General features: G+C 44.6%; 1 pseudogene; it reads left to right on the forward strand.

The window, feature by feature from the left end:
* Window positions 1–11,744: 11,744 nt before the first annotated feature.
* LOC148539063 (5S ribosomal RNA) lies at window positions 11,745–11,863 on the forward strand (annotated as a pseudogene).
* Window positions 11,864–14,274: the final 2,411 nt, after the last annotated feature.

The raw sequence follows: 14,274 nt of genomic DNA on the forward strand, positions 1-14,274 counted from the left end.
AGAGCGTCTGGCTCTGAATCAGGGCCTTAGAGAGCCTGGTTCAGAGGTGGAAAGCAGAGTCGATGTCAGGCGCAAGCGGACACTTTTTTTAATTTGTGTATGCATCCAATTCGCTGTGTGTCTCCTGGCAGTAACCATCGGGATGAATGCGCAGACCGAAAACATCGGCATCAAAACTGCGTCCACCTCTGAATGAGGCCCACATTGTTTAATATTGCTGGCTTCCTTCTATGTATTCAGCAATGTGTTTATGTAATCAGGCAGGAGACTATTTCTGTTGCAACAGAACAATATACAGTTATGCCAGTTTTGTTTGCATTGCATAGTGGATTCAGGGCCAGCCCTGACCAATTTGGTGCCTTAGGTAAGTTTTTGGCTGATGACCCCCCCTTTGGAAATAGATGCCACCTCAAAGCAGCGTCGCACTAACAACTTACTCTAGGGAGTACTGTATTTACTAACGTGCAGGTTTTTAGAAGTGGAAATGTTGCCCATAGCAACCAATCAGATTCTACTTAACATTTATCTAGCACCTACTAGAAGATAATAGCTAGAATCTGATTGGTTGCTATGGGCAACATCTGTCACTAGTCCCCAGCAGGGAAGCGCTGGCTGCACACATCAAGTTATTCAGGGAAACTGCAGCCACCAGCCCAACCTCTCTGCTGTAGGGATGGCAATCGGTGGGCAGTCCATCAATGGTCACCGTCGATGGTTCCATCAGGGATTGCCATCAATTCTACAAAACCACCTAACCATTGGTGGTTTGCACCACTCAATGGCCACTGCTTCTGGGGGCATGGTAGCCAGTAGCCAAAAAGAATAGGGGGAGGGACATAGCAGGCTGTCAGGGGACATGGCATAGCTCCATGTCTCTAGGGAGGGTGGGGGAACCATCGGGTCCTAGTCTACCATCGATGGCATATAACCATTGGATCTCTGCCACCGATGTCAAAACCAATGACCATCGGTAGTTAACCATCGATGATGATTAACTATCGATGGTTGATAGCCATTCATACTCTGCTGGTCCCATCTGCTGATCTGGATGGTGGAGCCTGAGGCCTCTCTGTGCTGCTGCTTCTGAGGGTTAAACACCATAGGGTGTGATTGTCAGATGCCCCTCTCACCTTGTCACATTCATGTGCATGACATGTAAGACACCTGGATCACTTCTATACACGAGTCACATTACACATGGCACTCATTTGGACTGGAGGTGATCAGAGGGCACCGTCTCATGGGTTACAGGACAGGCTATTGCTATGTTCTATAGTCCAGCATTGATGATGGGTATATGGTGCCAGCACTGGGAACTTGTGCAGCAGAAGCTGGGGTTCACCAGCAGACTTTACCCTTATTTTGTAGAGAGTTCCTCATCCCCCCAGACACTATGCTTGGTACCTTTGTGCCTAATGCTCCAATTTTAGTCCTTGACTGTCTCCTATCCGCTGACAAACTAGAACTCATTAGGGATGAGCCACACTCCCGGGGGCAGCTGGACGGCCCCTTTCTACTCTGGCACAACTTCTGTAGAGCAGTTACTTGTTCTCCCCGCACTCCACCACGGCTTTCCCTCGTTAAAGAGGGTCTGGAAGTCAGCAATGGAGGAGAATCTCTCCAGCACCAGGTTATTGTGCAGCAGTGGGTGCTGGGGCGCATACAACCCCAGGTAGGCATGTTGAACGTGGGGGGCGAAGAGGTGCTGGTAGGACGGAGGTGCAGGGTCACCATCGGGATAGCAGCAGTACGTTACCTGGGAATAGTATCCATGGGCTGGTTAAAAGCAGTGAGGGCTAGCTCCTTGCGGTCTTGTCTCTCCATCTTGATGGCTGGCATGATGTTCCTGGCATGACATAGGCCCTGTGTCTCACTCCTCCTTTGCACTCTCCCAGCAGCTTTCTTTCCTTGGGTCTCAAGCTTCAAAGATACTCCTTGCACAGTGCCTTGACCAATCTGCCTTCCACCCCGAGCTGGCTGAGACATGGCATTCTAAAGAGGGATTAGCCAACGAAGTCTGAGACATGACTTTTGGCTGCCGGTCAGCTGCTACTTGGCATCCCCTCTGGAGCTAGGTCACCCTAGGAAAGTATACTTCATACAGTGGGTGTTGAAACATTCAAGAAAAAATGGTTCAACTACAAAAAAGAATTCTGTTTTGGTGCACTCTTTTCTGACAATACTGTCTAAAACTTAGCTTTTAATACAATCAGAAAATATAAAATAGACTAAACAACAAAAACAGTTTGCTTTAATAAAGAAGCCGCATAGCTTTCAATATAAACACATTGTTGCTTTTAACCAAGTATCAGGTATTCCAAAAAACAAAGAGTGAAATAACTATTGTTACCGATTTATTCAAATAATAGTATTCAAGTGACATTTGACCATATACCAGATTTGTTTATATTTCATGCATCCGTTCAATACCTTAATTTTTGTAATCTGTGTACATGGTAAATTGTCTGTTGCAAATATCACAGCGTTGTAATAAATCTCTATTTACTGCTGATTAATTCCCAAAAGCATTTGACCAGGTATATACAGATTCATATTAGGGGTGAGCGGGTTCGGATTTCTGAAATCCGAACCCCCCCGAGCCCCCCCGATCCGAGTCCGATCCGAGTCAGGCTCGACTTTTCCCGCCTGACTCGGATCTGACATCGAGGCAAAACGTCATCATCCCGCCTTCCGAGTCTCGCGGGTTTTGGATCCTATATAAGGTACCCGCGTCGGCGCCATTTTCTCACTCGGCTGTGGACAGTGAAGAGGGAGGGTGGGAGTTAGTGCTGTGTAGTGTAGTGTAGTGTAGTGCTGCTGTTGTCCACTACTTCAAAGTCCATAGGGGCTGGCTGTGTTGTGCTGTGCTGCTGTTGTTAATAGGGGCTGTGTCCACTACTTCAAAGTCCATAGGGGCTGGCTGGACTGTGTTGTGCAGTCAGTTCCAAAGTCCTGTGCAGTGTCCCAGTCCTAAAGGGGTGCTGTAGTGTTGTCCAGGGGGTGCTCTGTCCATCAGGGGTGCTCCCCCCAAGTGCTAAAAAAATAATATATTTTCTGTGTTTGTGAATTGTGTGCGCAGTAGCCGCACGTGCATCAACAAAGTAGTGCCAAGCGTGCGCCTGTGTCATAAGTAAAGGGCCGGCTGGCTTGACCGTTAAGGGTGCTGTAACCCCCGAAAGTACACTCCAGTCCAAACCAAAAAAAAAATTATTTTCTGTGTTTGTGAATTGTGTGCGCAGTAGCCGCACGTGCATCAACAAAGTAGTGCCAAGCGTGCGCCTGTGTCATAAGTAAAGGGCCGGCTGGCTTGACCGTTAAGGGTGCTGTAACCCCCGAAAGTACACTCCAGTCCAAACCTAAAAAAAAATTATTTTCTGTGTTTGTGAATTGTGTGCGCAGTAGCCGCACGTGCATCAACAAAGTAGTGCCAAGCGTGCGCCTGTGTCATAAGTAAAGGGCCGGCTGGCTTGACCGTTAAAGGGTGCTGTAACCCCCAAAGTACACTCCAGTCCAAACCAAAAAAAAATTATTTTCTGTGTTTGTGAATTGTGTGCGCAGTAGCCGCACGTGCATCAACAAAGTAGTGCCAAGAGTGCGCCTGTGTCATAAGTAAAGGGCCGGCTGGCTTGACCGTTAAAGGGTGCTGTAACCCACAAAGTACACTCCAGTCCGAACCAAAAAAAAATTTATTTTCTGTGTTTAGCCGCACGTATATATCAAATCGATATAACATAAATGGAGGACCAAACTTTCTCCGATAAAAATAAAATAGAGAAAGATCAAGAACCACTTCCTCCTAGTGCTGAAGCTGCTGCCACTAGTCATGACATAGACGATAACATGCCATCAACGTCGTCTGCCAAGGCCGATGCCCAATGTCATAGTAGAGGGCACATACAATCCCAAATGGCAAAGTTCAGGAAAATGACCTTGAAAAAGACATTTAAATCAGCTGAAGAGAAACGTAAACTTGCCAATATGCCATTTACGACACGGAGTGGCAAGGAACGGCTAAGGTCGATCCCTAGTATGTTCATGACTAGTGGTTCAGCTTCACATGACGATGGAAGCACTCCTCCCACTAAAAAAATCAAAAGAGTTAAGCTGGCAAAAGCACAGCGAAGAACTGTGCTTTCTAAGAAGATATCACAAATCCCCAAAGAGAGTCCAAGTGTGGTGGTGGTTGCGATGCCTGACCTTCCCAGCACTGGACGGGAAGAGGTGGCTCTTTCCACCATTTGCACGCCCCCTGCAAGTGCTGAAAGGAGCACCCACAGTCCACTTGCTGATATGCAAATTGAAGATGTCACTGTTGAAGTACAACAGGATGAGGATACTGGTGTAGCTGGCGCTGAGGAGGAAGTTGGCGAGGAGGATTCTGATGGTGATGTGGTTTGTTTAAATCAGGCTCCGGGGGAGACAGTTGTTGTCCGTGGGATGAAAAAGCCCATCACGGTCATGCCTGGGCAGAAGACCAAACATTCCACCTCTTTGGTCTGGCAATATTTCTATCCAAATCCGGACAACAACTGTCTTGCCATATGTACCATATGTAAAGGTGAAATAAGTAGGGGTAGGGACGTCAACCACCTAGGAACATCCTCCCTTATACGGCACCTGCAGCGCGTTCATAAAAAGTTACTGTCAAGTTCAGAAACTTTGGCTCAGACCGTAAGCAGTCCAGGGACACCTAAATCCCGTTGTCCTGTTGTATCCAAGCGCCTGCAAACCACACCGTCAACTCCCTCCTCGTCAATTTCCTCCTTAGTCAGGATCGGAAGTAGTCCTGCAGGCCATATCACTGGCATGACTGACTCTCCTATCCGGGATTCCTCCGGAGGATCCTGCATTGCTACGCCTACTGCTGCCGCTGCTGCTGTTGCTGCTGCTGCTGGGAGTCGTTCATCATCCCAGAGAGGAAGTAGGAACACCACTACTTTTACTAAACAATTGACCCTCCAACAGTCCTTAGCGAGGAGGATGAAGTACGACAGCAGTCATCCTGAAGCAAAACGTATAACTGAGGCCTTGACTGCTATGTTGGTGTTAGACGTGCGTCCGGTATCCGCCATTAGTGCAGTGGGATTTAGACAATTGATGGAGGTAGTGTGTCCCCGGTTCCAAATCCCGTCTAGATTCCACTTCACTAGGCAGGCGATACCGAGACTGTACAGAAACGTCAGAAAAAGTGTCCTCAGTGTCCTGAAAAATGCCGTTGTACACAATGTCCACTTAACCACGGACATGTGGACAAGTGGAACAGGGCAGACTAAGGACTATATGACTGTGACAGCCCACTGGGTAGATGTATCACCTTACGCAGCAACAGCAGCAGCGTCACCAGTAGCAGCATCTCAGAAACGCCAGCTCGTTACAAGGCAGGCTACGCTGTGTATCACCGGTTTCAGTAAGAGGCACACCGCCGACAACCTCTTAGAGAAACTGAGGGAAATCATCGCCCAGTGACTTACCCCACTTAGACTCTCCTGGGGATTTGTGATATCTGACAACGCCACCAATATTGTGCGGGCATTACATCTGGGCAAATTCCAGCACGTCCCATGTTTTGCTCACACAATAAACTTGGTGGTGCAGAATTTTCTGAAAAGCGACAGGGGCGTGCAGGAGACGCTTTGGGTGGCCCGAAAAATTTCTGGCCACTTTCGCCATTCAGCGACTGCGTGCCGAAGACTGGAGCGCCAGCAAACACTCTTGAACCTGCCCCGCCATCACCTGAAGCAAGAGGTTGTGACGCGGTGGAACTCAACCCTCTATATGCTTCAGAGGATGGAGGAGCAGCAAAAGGCCATACAAGCCTATACATCCACCTATGACATAGGCAAAGGAGGGGGTATGCACCTGACTCAAGCGCAGTGGAGAATGATTTCCGTGTTGTGCAAGGTTCTTCAGCCCTTCGAACTTGCCACACGTGAAGTCAGTTCAGACACTGCCAGCTTGAGTCAGGTCATTCCCCTCATCAGGCTTTTGCAGAAGCAGCTGGAGAAAGTGAAGGAGGAGCTAAGACGGAGCGATTCCGCTCGGCATGTGGGACTTGTGGATGAAGCCCTTCATTCGCTTTGCCAGGATTCCAGGGTGGTCAATCTGTTGAAATCAGACCACTACATTTTGGCCACCGTGCTCGATCCTAGGTTTAAAGCCTATGTGGTGTCTCTCTTTCCGGCCGACACAAGCCTGCAGAGGTGCAAAGACCTGCTGGTGAACACACTGTCAGCTGAAGCGGAACGTGACACGTCAACGGCTCCTTCTTCATTTTCTCCCGCAACTGGGGCTGCCAGGAAAAAACTTAGGTATCCTAAGCAACCCGCTGGCGGTGATGCAGGGCAGGCAGGACCAAGTTTGGACATCTGGTCCGGACTGAAGGACCTGGCAACAATTTCTGACATGTCTACTGTCACTGCATATGATACTGTCACCATTGACAGAATGGTGGAGGATTACATCGGTGACAGCATCCAAGTAGGCATGTCAGACAGTCCATACCTGTACTGGCAGGAAAAAGAGGCAATTTGGAGGCCCCTGTACAAACTGGCTCTATTTTACCTGAGTTGCCCCCCCTCCAGTGTGTACTCCGAAAGAGTGTTTAGTGCAGCCGGGAACCTTGTCAGCGAAAGGCGTAGGAGGTTGCTTCCACAGAATGTGGAGAAGATGATGTTCATCAAAATGAATTATCAGCTCTTCCAGGGAGACCAGCCTCCAGAAGGTACAGAGGGACCTGTGGTGGTGGATTCAAGTGGGGACGAGTTAATACTTTGTGAGGATGAGGATGTACACACTGAAGAGGGTGAGGAATCGGTGGATGAGGAGGATGAGGATGACATCTTGCCTCCGTAGAGCCAGTTTGTGCAGGGACACATTAATTGCCAGCTTGTTTTGTGGGGGCCCAAACGAACCAATCATTTCAGCCACAGTTGTGTGGCAGACCCTGGCGCTGAAATGATTGATTTGTTAAAGTGTGCATGTCCTGTTTATACAACATAAGGGTGGGTGGGAGGGCCCAAGGACAATTCCATCTTGCACCTCTTTTTTTCTTTGCATTATGTACAGTTTGGGGCCTAGTTTTTCTAACTGCCATCCTGCCTGCCACTGCAGTGTCACTCCTAGATGGGTCACGTGTTTGTGCCGCCCACTCGTGTCGCTTAGCATAGTCATCCAGCTACCTCGGTGCAACCTTTTGGACATAAAAACACTATTGTGAGGTGTGAGGTGTTCAGAATAGACTGGAAATGAGTGGAAATTAAGGTTATTGAGGTTAATAATAGCATAGGAGCAGAAAAACCTACAAATTCTGTGATTTTAGCTGTTTTTATGCTTTTTTTCAAAAAAATACAGATCCAAAACACAAAACCCAGAACCCAAAACACGGAAGGGTGGTTTTGGCAAAACCAATCCAGATCCAAAACACGAAGAAAGATCCAGATCCAAAACCAAAACACAAAACACGAAAAGTGGCCGGTGCACACCCCTAATTCATATATTCCTATCTCCAGTCCTGTCACCTATGACATATAACAATTCTTACCACAATAGTCATCAAAATGTAATTGCCTCTAGAATGTTGCAAAATAAATATTAGCTAATTTACAAACAAAAATAGCAAACAATTGATATTGCATACTTGAAAAAAGGCAGGATAAAGAAGTCAAAGGATTCTGACTTACTGGAGGAAGACCCCTCACCTCTGTCCCTGTTTACCTGATGGTATTGAACAGAGCAGAGGGAGAGCGAGACTCCCTAAATTCAGAATAGAAGCAAGGAGATTAGGACCAGCTTCTACTGTCCATGCGGTCTCCGGTTATCCCCTGTTGTGAGACAACATTGCAGGGCGAACACACCAGAGATCCCTGGATGAGAGAGCCAGCAGAAATACCTTTATAGCTTGGCAAGCAGTGTGAGTACGGGTGTGCGGGAGCGTGGTCCCGAGTTGCAGCGTTCAGGTGATGATGAACGCTGCAACCCGGGACAACGCTCCCACACACCTGTACGCACACTGCTCACCCAGTTATACAGGTATTTCTGCTGGCTCTCTCATCCAGGGATTATTAAGCGATTATTCACCATTGCGCAAGCTTGTAATTCGCACTGCGCATGCGTCACAATTGCTTTGTGCTTACGTACACAGAGGATCCATTCTCAAAGTGTCATGTGGTCAGGGTTTCGAGGAGGTAACGGGGAGTGTGGTTAGGTAAATGCAGGTGTGTGTCCATTTAAATGCCATGCATTGGGCGTGCATAAATTAGTCATTGGGATTGCATTCGCAGCATGAGCGTTCGCAGCGTGCATGGAGAGCTGCAGTGTATGCGGCTGGTCAGACTTGCCGTACATGCTGTGTGACTGTTTGATGCGCGTCGCTGGTACCAATGTTTATGCAGGAGTGCGACATTAGAAGGATATGAGAAGGCAGCAATGGATGTCTTTATGCTGACTGTGCTTTGGCAAGCATCAGTATATTTTCGCAGCTGCATACCGTGCAAAATCACAGCTCCGATCGCATTAGCTTCCTCTGATTAATCAGGTCCTTAGATCATGAGATGAGACACCTAATAACTGCATTACCACTGTCATCCTGTGTTTGTTACCACTGCTGTTAACCCCTGCATTACCACTGTCATTGTGTGTTTGATACCACTGCTGTTAACCCTTGCATTACTACCACTGTGTTCCTCTTACCCTGTACAGTAGTTGCTGTTTACCAAAAAAAACCCCATCCTGGTTAAGGACTGTCTGGATTATATTTACTAAAGTGAGAGTTTTTAGAAGTGGAGATGTTGCCCATAACAACCAATCAGATTCTAGCTATTATCTTCTAGAATGTGCTAGATGAATGATAAGTAGAATCTGATTGGTTGCTATGGGCAACATCCCCACTTCCAAAAACCTGCACTTTAGTAAATATACCCCTCTGTGTGGTCTGACAGTCACTTTCACATTCACTGTGCACCCTATTGTGAGGACCATCCCAATAGGCTACACATATCAACAGGTCATGGGTCCAGGCAGGGGTGTAACTAGGTATTTGAAGGCCTCTTGGCAAAAGTTTGTAAGGGCCCCTATGTACCACCTAATGGGGAAAAGTGAATGTAACTTTGACAAGGAAGATGGGCCCCCCTCAGCTCTGGGCCCCATAGCAGCTATACGCCTTGCCTCTATAGTAGTTACACCCATGGGCCCAGGCACGAAAGTCAACCAAGTGTGATGAACCACACAGGACCTGTATTTGGATCATGTATTTCTCTAAATTGAGAGGTTCAGAGAACTACACCATGTGGAAGTTCACTATGGAGATGCAGCTGAAGTGGGAAAAGCTGTGGAAGATCACAAGTAATCCAAGTGAAAATCCAAATCCTGATGAAGTGGATAGGGCTACAGTATGTGGACCATATGCCTGGATGCAGAGCAGCATGTATATTCCACAACTCATGGGAAAATGTCAGCACATGACATGTTGAGGCAGGCATGGTATGAAGATAAGTGTCTCATAAGAATAAACCTGAGGCGTACACTGTACAGCACCAAACTGAGGGCCTTATTCAGACCCGCTTGCTGGCAAGCGGCCGCTCACTGCAGACGATGTTCGCTAATGTGCGCATGCGTGTAGTTCGCAGTGTGCATGTGCAAAGTAGTACAAGTGATTGGAATGTGTTCACTCGCTCTGCAAAGACAGCCCAGTGGAATGAGTGACAGGAGAGGCTATTTGTGGGTGGTAACAGGGGCAGGCCCATGTACCGATGGTTGTATGTACTTCCTGGAGATGACGTATGCAAATTGGCGGCTAAGGACAGGCTCGTGAGCATCTGTAAACACAAAGCGGCTACCTTGATGTCACTTAGCTGAATTTCCATATGCTGGGAGCGAGCGGGCGCATCTAGCAAGCGGGTCTGAATCAGGCCCTGATACAGAGACATGATTGAACACATAGACAAGATGTTAGCAATATCTCAGCAATTGACATCTGTAGGAGACCAGGTGGATGACGAAGAGGAATAAGTCAGCTTTAAATGTAACAGAAGTTCACAGGAAAGATTGCTGGTACATGGACTCGGGGGCCATTTCAGTTGCAATTAAAAATGGTTTACATCACTGAGCACGTGTGATCCTGTGACTGTCACAGGCATTTGAGACAAAGGGGTATATTCACTAAAAGTAGATTTAAATAGATTTTGATCAATTTAAAATCGATCAAAATCAATTAGTACTGAAGTTGTGTTTCTGGGGCTAAATCTCACATTTACTAAGACAATTTTTTAGTAGTTTTTTAAGTATTAGTAAATTTGTGATTTAATTCCAGAAACACAACATCGAAGTTGAATGATTTTTATTGATTTTAAATCGAACTTTAGTAAATATACCCTAAAGTCTTTGAAGCAATGAAAGTCGGGACTATCACAGTGCGCCTGAAATTAAACACATCCAGAATGTGTTATCCATGTTAGGTTTGGGGATGAACCTCATTGTCATAGGTGTCCATGAAAAGAGAGGATGCAGAGTCAAGTTCACAGAGGGCGAAATAAAAAAGAGGGACTGTGATAGCGACAGCAACCCATTGCTATATGTCCTAGACACAGAAGAGTGTTGTGTGATGACAGCCTCTGAAACAAGTCACTCTCCACAGGTGTACTTCCTATTTGTTACCCCTCATATTCCCCTTCCTCCTTCAATATGTTAAGGGTTATTTTGTTTCCTTATAACAAAAACAAAGTGGACACGTAACTGTAAACGTAACTGTACTGATCAGCAAACATGCAATGAACAATTGGAACAATATGCAGATCGTTTTAGAGAAAAGGAGTACCCAGAAGAGACTCTCAGAAAGGCATTAAATAAAACTCAAACCTTGGATAGAAATAATTTATTGACATATAATAAGAACGAAGATCGGAAAAAAGGTTTGGTTCCCTTTATCACTACGTTCAATGCCCACGAAAATAAGATAAAGAAATCTTTGAATAAAAACTGGAACATCCTGCTAATGGATCCGGTTTTGAAGGAAGTGTTACCTGCTAAACCACAGATCGTTTTTAGGAAAACAAAAAATTTAAAAGACATTCTAGCTCCAAGTCTCCTGCGAAAAGAAAATAAGGTAAATAAGGGAAACACGAGTGGAATTTTAAGCTGCAAAGGCAGTTATAAATGTGGTCGTTGTAATGTATGCAAATACTTACATCCTAGAAGGAAAACGTTTACAGATTCAGAAGGTACTAAGGAGTTCTCCATCAAGAGCTTTATGAATTGTAATTCCACTTCGGTAGTTTATTTGTTGGAGTGTACGTGTGGAACCAAATATGTTGGAAAAACGAAAAGACCCCTAAAGCTACGCATTCAGGAACATATCAGAAATATTAAAAATAAAGTGGAGAGTCATGCAGTATCGAAGCATTTTCTTGAGAAACACAACTCTAATCCAGAAGAGCTTATGTTCAAGGCCATTGAACACGTGACTTTGAGTGAGAGAGGAGGAGATCTAGGGAACCTGCTTTCTAGACGTGAAATGTTTTGGATTTTCCAATTGGACACTATGGCTCCTAAAGGGTTTAATGAACATTACGAGATTGCACCTTTTTTATGATACAAAGATGAGTAAATGGCTCTATCCCCTTTGGGCCTGAAAAATACCCGGGAGAGAGATCATCAGGGAATACCAGGCGTATCAGCTAATCCTTCTTCATAAGAAACTACTATCAAGAAATAAGTGGTGACGGAGATAATGACATATAGAGACCAATAATATCTACAATCATACCAGTATGCGTGTGCCCAAACTCGTCTGATCTTGGAAGCTATACATGACTGGGCCTGGTCAGTACTGGGATGGGAGACCTCCCGGGAAGACCTGGTGTTGTAGCTAACAGAGTCCAAAATGTCTATATTTACTCCATCACATGAACAGTATTGCAGTGAGGATCGTGAAGAAAGGAAAAGCTGCTACAGCCAAAGACAAAGAGATCAAAATAGAAGATTTAAGAATTAAGATATCTACAGATTATCAGCAAGGAAGCATTATATGAGACTAAAAAATTCCCTTTTTTTTCTTGTTTGAAAATACTTATGGATAGCATCTATTTGAGATTTTTTTTTTTTTTTTGTTGAATACCTTCATAACACAATACACATTCCTTTCTATTCATAGTAACTATTTAATAATTCTTATTACAATAGATACAGAGTCATCATACTGAATTACTAGGTGGTGTATAATTTTAATGTTATAATATTCATGAATGATTCTGTGTTCTCTTTAGAAAATTGTTACAACGTTAAAACGGAGGATGTTCTATATCCATATAAATCAAAAGAAGGGCGGTAGTTCAATCCGTACAGTTAACTAAGGGCGGAAGTCGATCCAAGAGATGTGGTGACACAGAGTGAATTCCTGGAGTCGCGTGGTTCAGCCAAGCGACGTCACATGAGAACGGGGTCTGGTGGTCACGTGCTCGGGGGCACGTGATCGGAGAAGACGGCTAGAGCACGGGACCAGTGAGGGTCCAAGAGTGGATTACACGATGCGGGATGACGCGGAAGCCTGGCGCGAGTGTCTTCATGTGTGGGCGGAAGTGACGGATCGCTGCGGATCGCGGGGCGGAAGTACAACAAAACAAACTAAGGATGTCTTTACTAGATTATTGACAATAACTAAATTCGAATTTGACTTGAATTGAACAATACCTAATCAATGTCTATTAGTGTTTACTCCCTTAATTATATTTAATTAAAATACCTTATGTTAGGGTCACAGTCCATCTGGTGACCCGGAAGTAATCAGTCCCTAATTGGAGGAGTAGAGGGGTATAAATAGAGGATCATCACAACCCTACCTCCATCCCCAGGAAGAAGTCAGCGGACGAAACGCGTTGGGACCTAGCTCTTTCCCTAAGGACTTATGCACAATCTCTATATCTTTTAATCAGATAAGCAGTTTTCTCCTCATCTTTTACTAATTTATTGTATTTGTTTTTATTGTATTTATGCTATCAGGTTTACCCCAATGTGCATGGGGGAACCATCTGTCATGAACTTTTTGTGTTTAGAATAAATTATCTCTTATTTATATATTGGTATATATATTTATTTTCACTTATGCACTTTAGGCATTAAGCACTTTCACTAGCCATTAAACTGAATGATATAAGGCTATTTAGCCTATATTAATGGCAGGGTTTATGCTTTTAAATTAGTGTTTGGTTTTAAACTGGAGTTATTTAATATTTTACATGTGAATGTGTCAATAATATGCACTTTATTTAGACTATAAGTTGGTTTTCAATATATGTTAATAGCGGTATTGTCGCCCTAAGTCAATCTCCCCTTTTTCTCTAAAAATTTTTAGTAGTATTTTCACCAATACTACATTTTATTGATATGGAGCTGACACCCTTTTAGATATATCTATTTGGGCTCATCCGCATTATTTATACGAACATTTTAAATTGTTCACACTTGTCACTAATATTCACTGGCGCCGAATCCACCCCCCCTTTTTATATTTCTAGTTTATATTTGTTTAAAAAAATGTCTGAAGAAATGTCACATCTGTGCAATTAAAAGTAAATTGCATATGCTCTTTTTGTGCCCTGCAGTTGGTATTTGCAACTTAAATACTCACTTGTAACTAAAATAGTGATTCAAAGAAACATACACACTATAATAACAATACAATGTGGGGGGAGGGGGTCCCTCGGAGGGGGGGTAATTATTAGTAGTAGTCCTGCTGTTTAAGTTTAGACATTTATGAAAGAATGATGAAAAGAGTGATGTCACTGGTAGTGAAGCTGTTGCTATGTATTACTGGCTATGGGTATACAATCTGCCAGATTCCTCCATCTTTATTCATATGTATTAGCAAAACTGTTTTCATTTTCATATCAAGTAAATATATTGGGCCCCGACGTGACACTATATTGTTGCCTGGATAGAACTAGTGTATATCCATAAAAGGCACAGCGTGGCCAGCAGCATTCAGAACACATCTCAGGGACGGACTCTTTTTGAACAATGTAATCGTATTCTGCAATGCCATCATGGGCACCAATATCTCGCCAAGATCGCATTGTAAATGCAAAAAATGATAAATGGGCCCCATCATGCACATACCAATCAATTAGACATCAGAAACCCCTAAGGTAAGTGGATAAAGAGAGCTTTAGGCTGGCAATTTTCTATATTATCTGAGCCCCCTCCCAGCTGGGCGTTACAGTATGAGTTACAGGGAGCTATTTTAGATTAAAGTGTTAGTAGTAAAACCTGTCCTGATTTAATAAG

This window comes from Taudactylus pleione, unplaced genomic scaffold, assembly GCF_031769625.1.
Source record: "Taudactylus pleione unplaced genomic scaffold, aTauple2 ptg000032l, whole genome shotgun sequence".
Taxonomy (NCBI): Eukaryota; Metazoa; Chordata; class Amphibia; order Anura; family Myobatrachidae; genus Taudactylus; species Taudactylus pleione.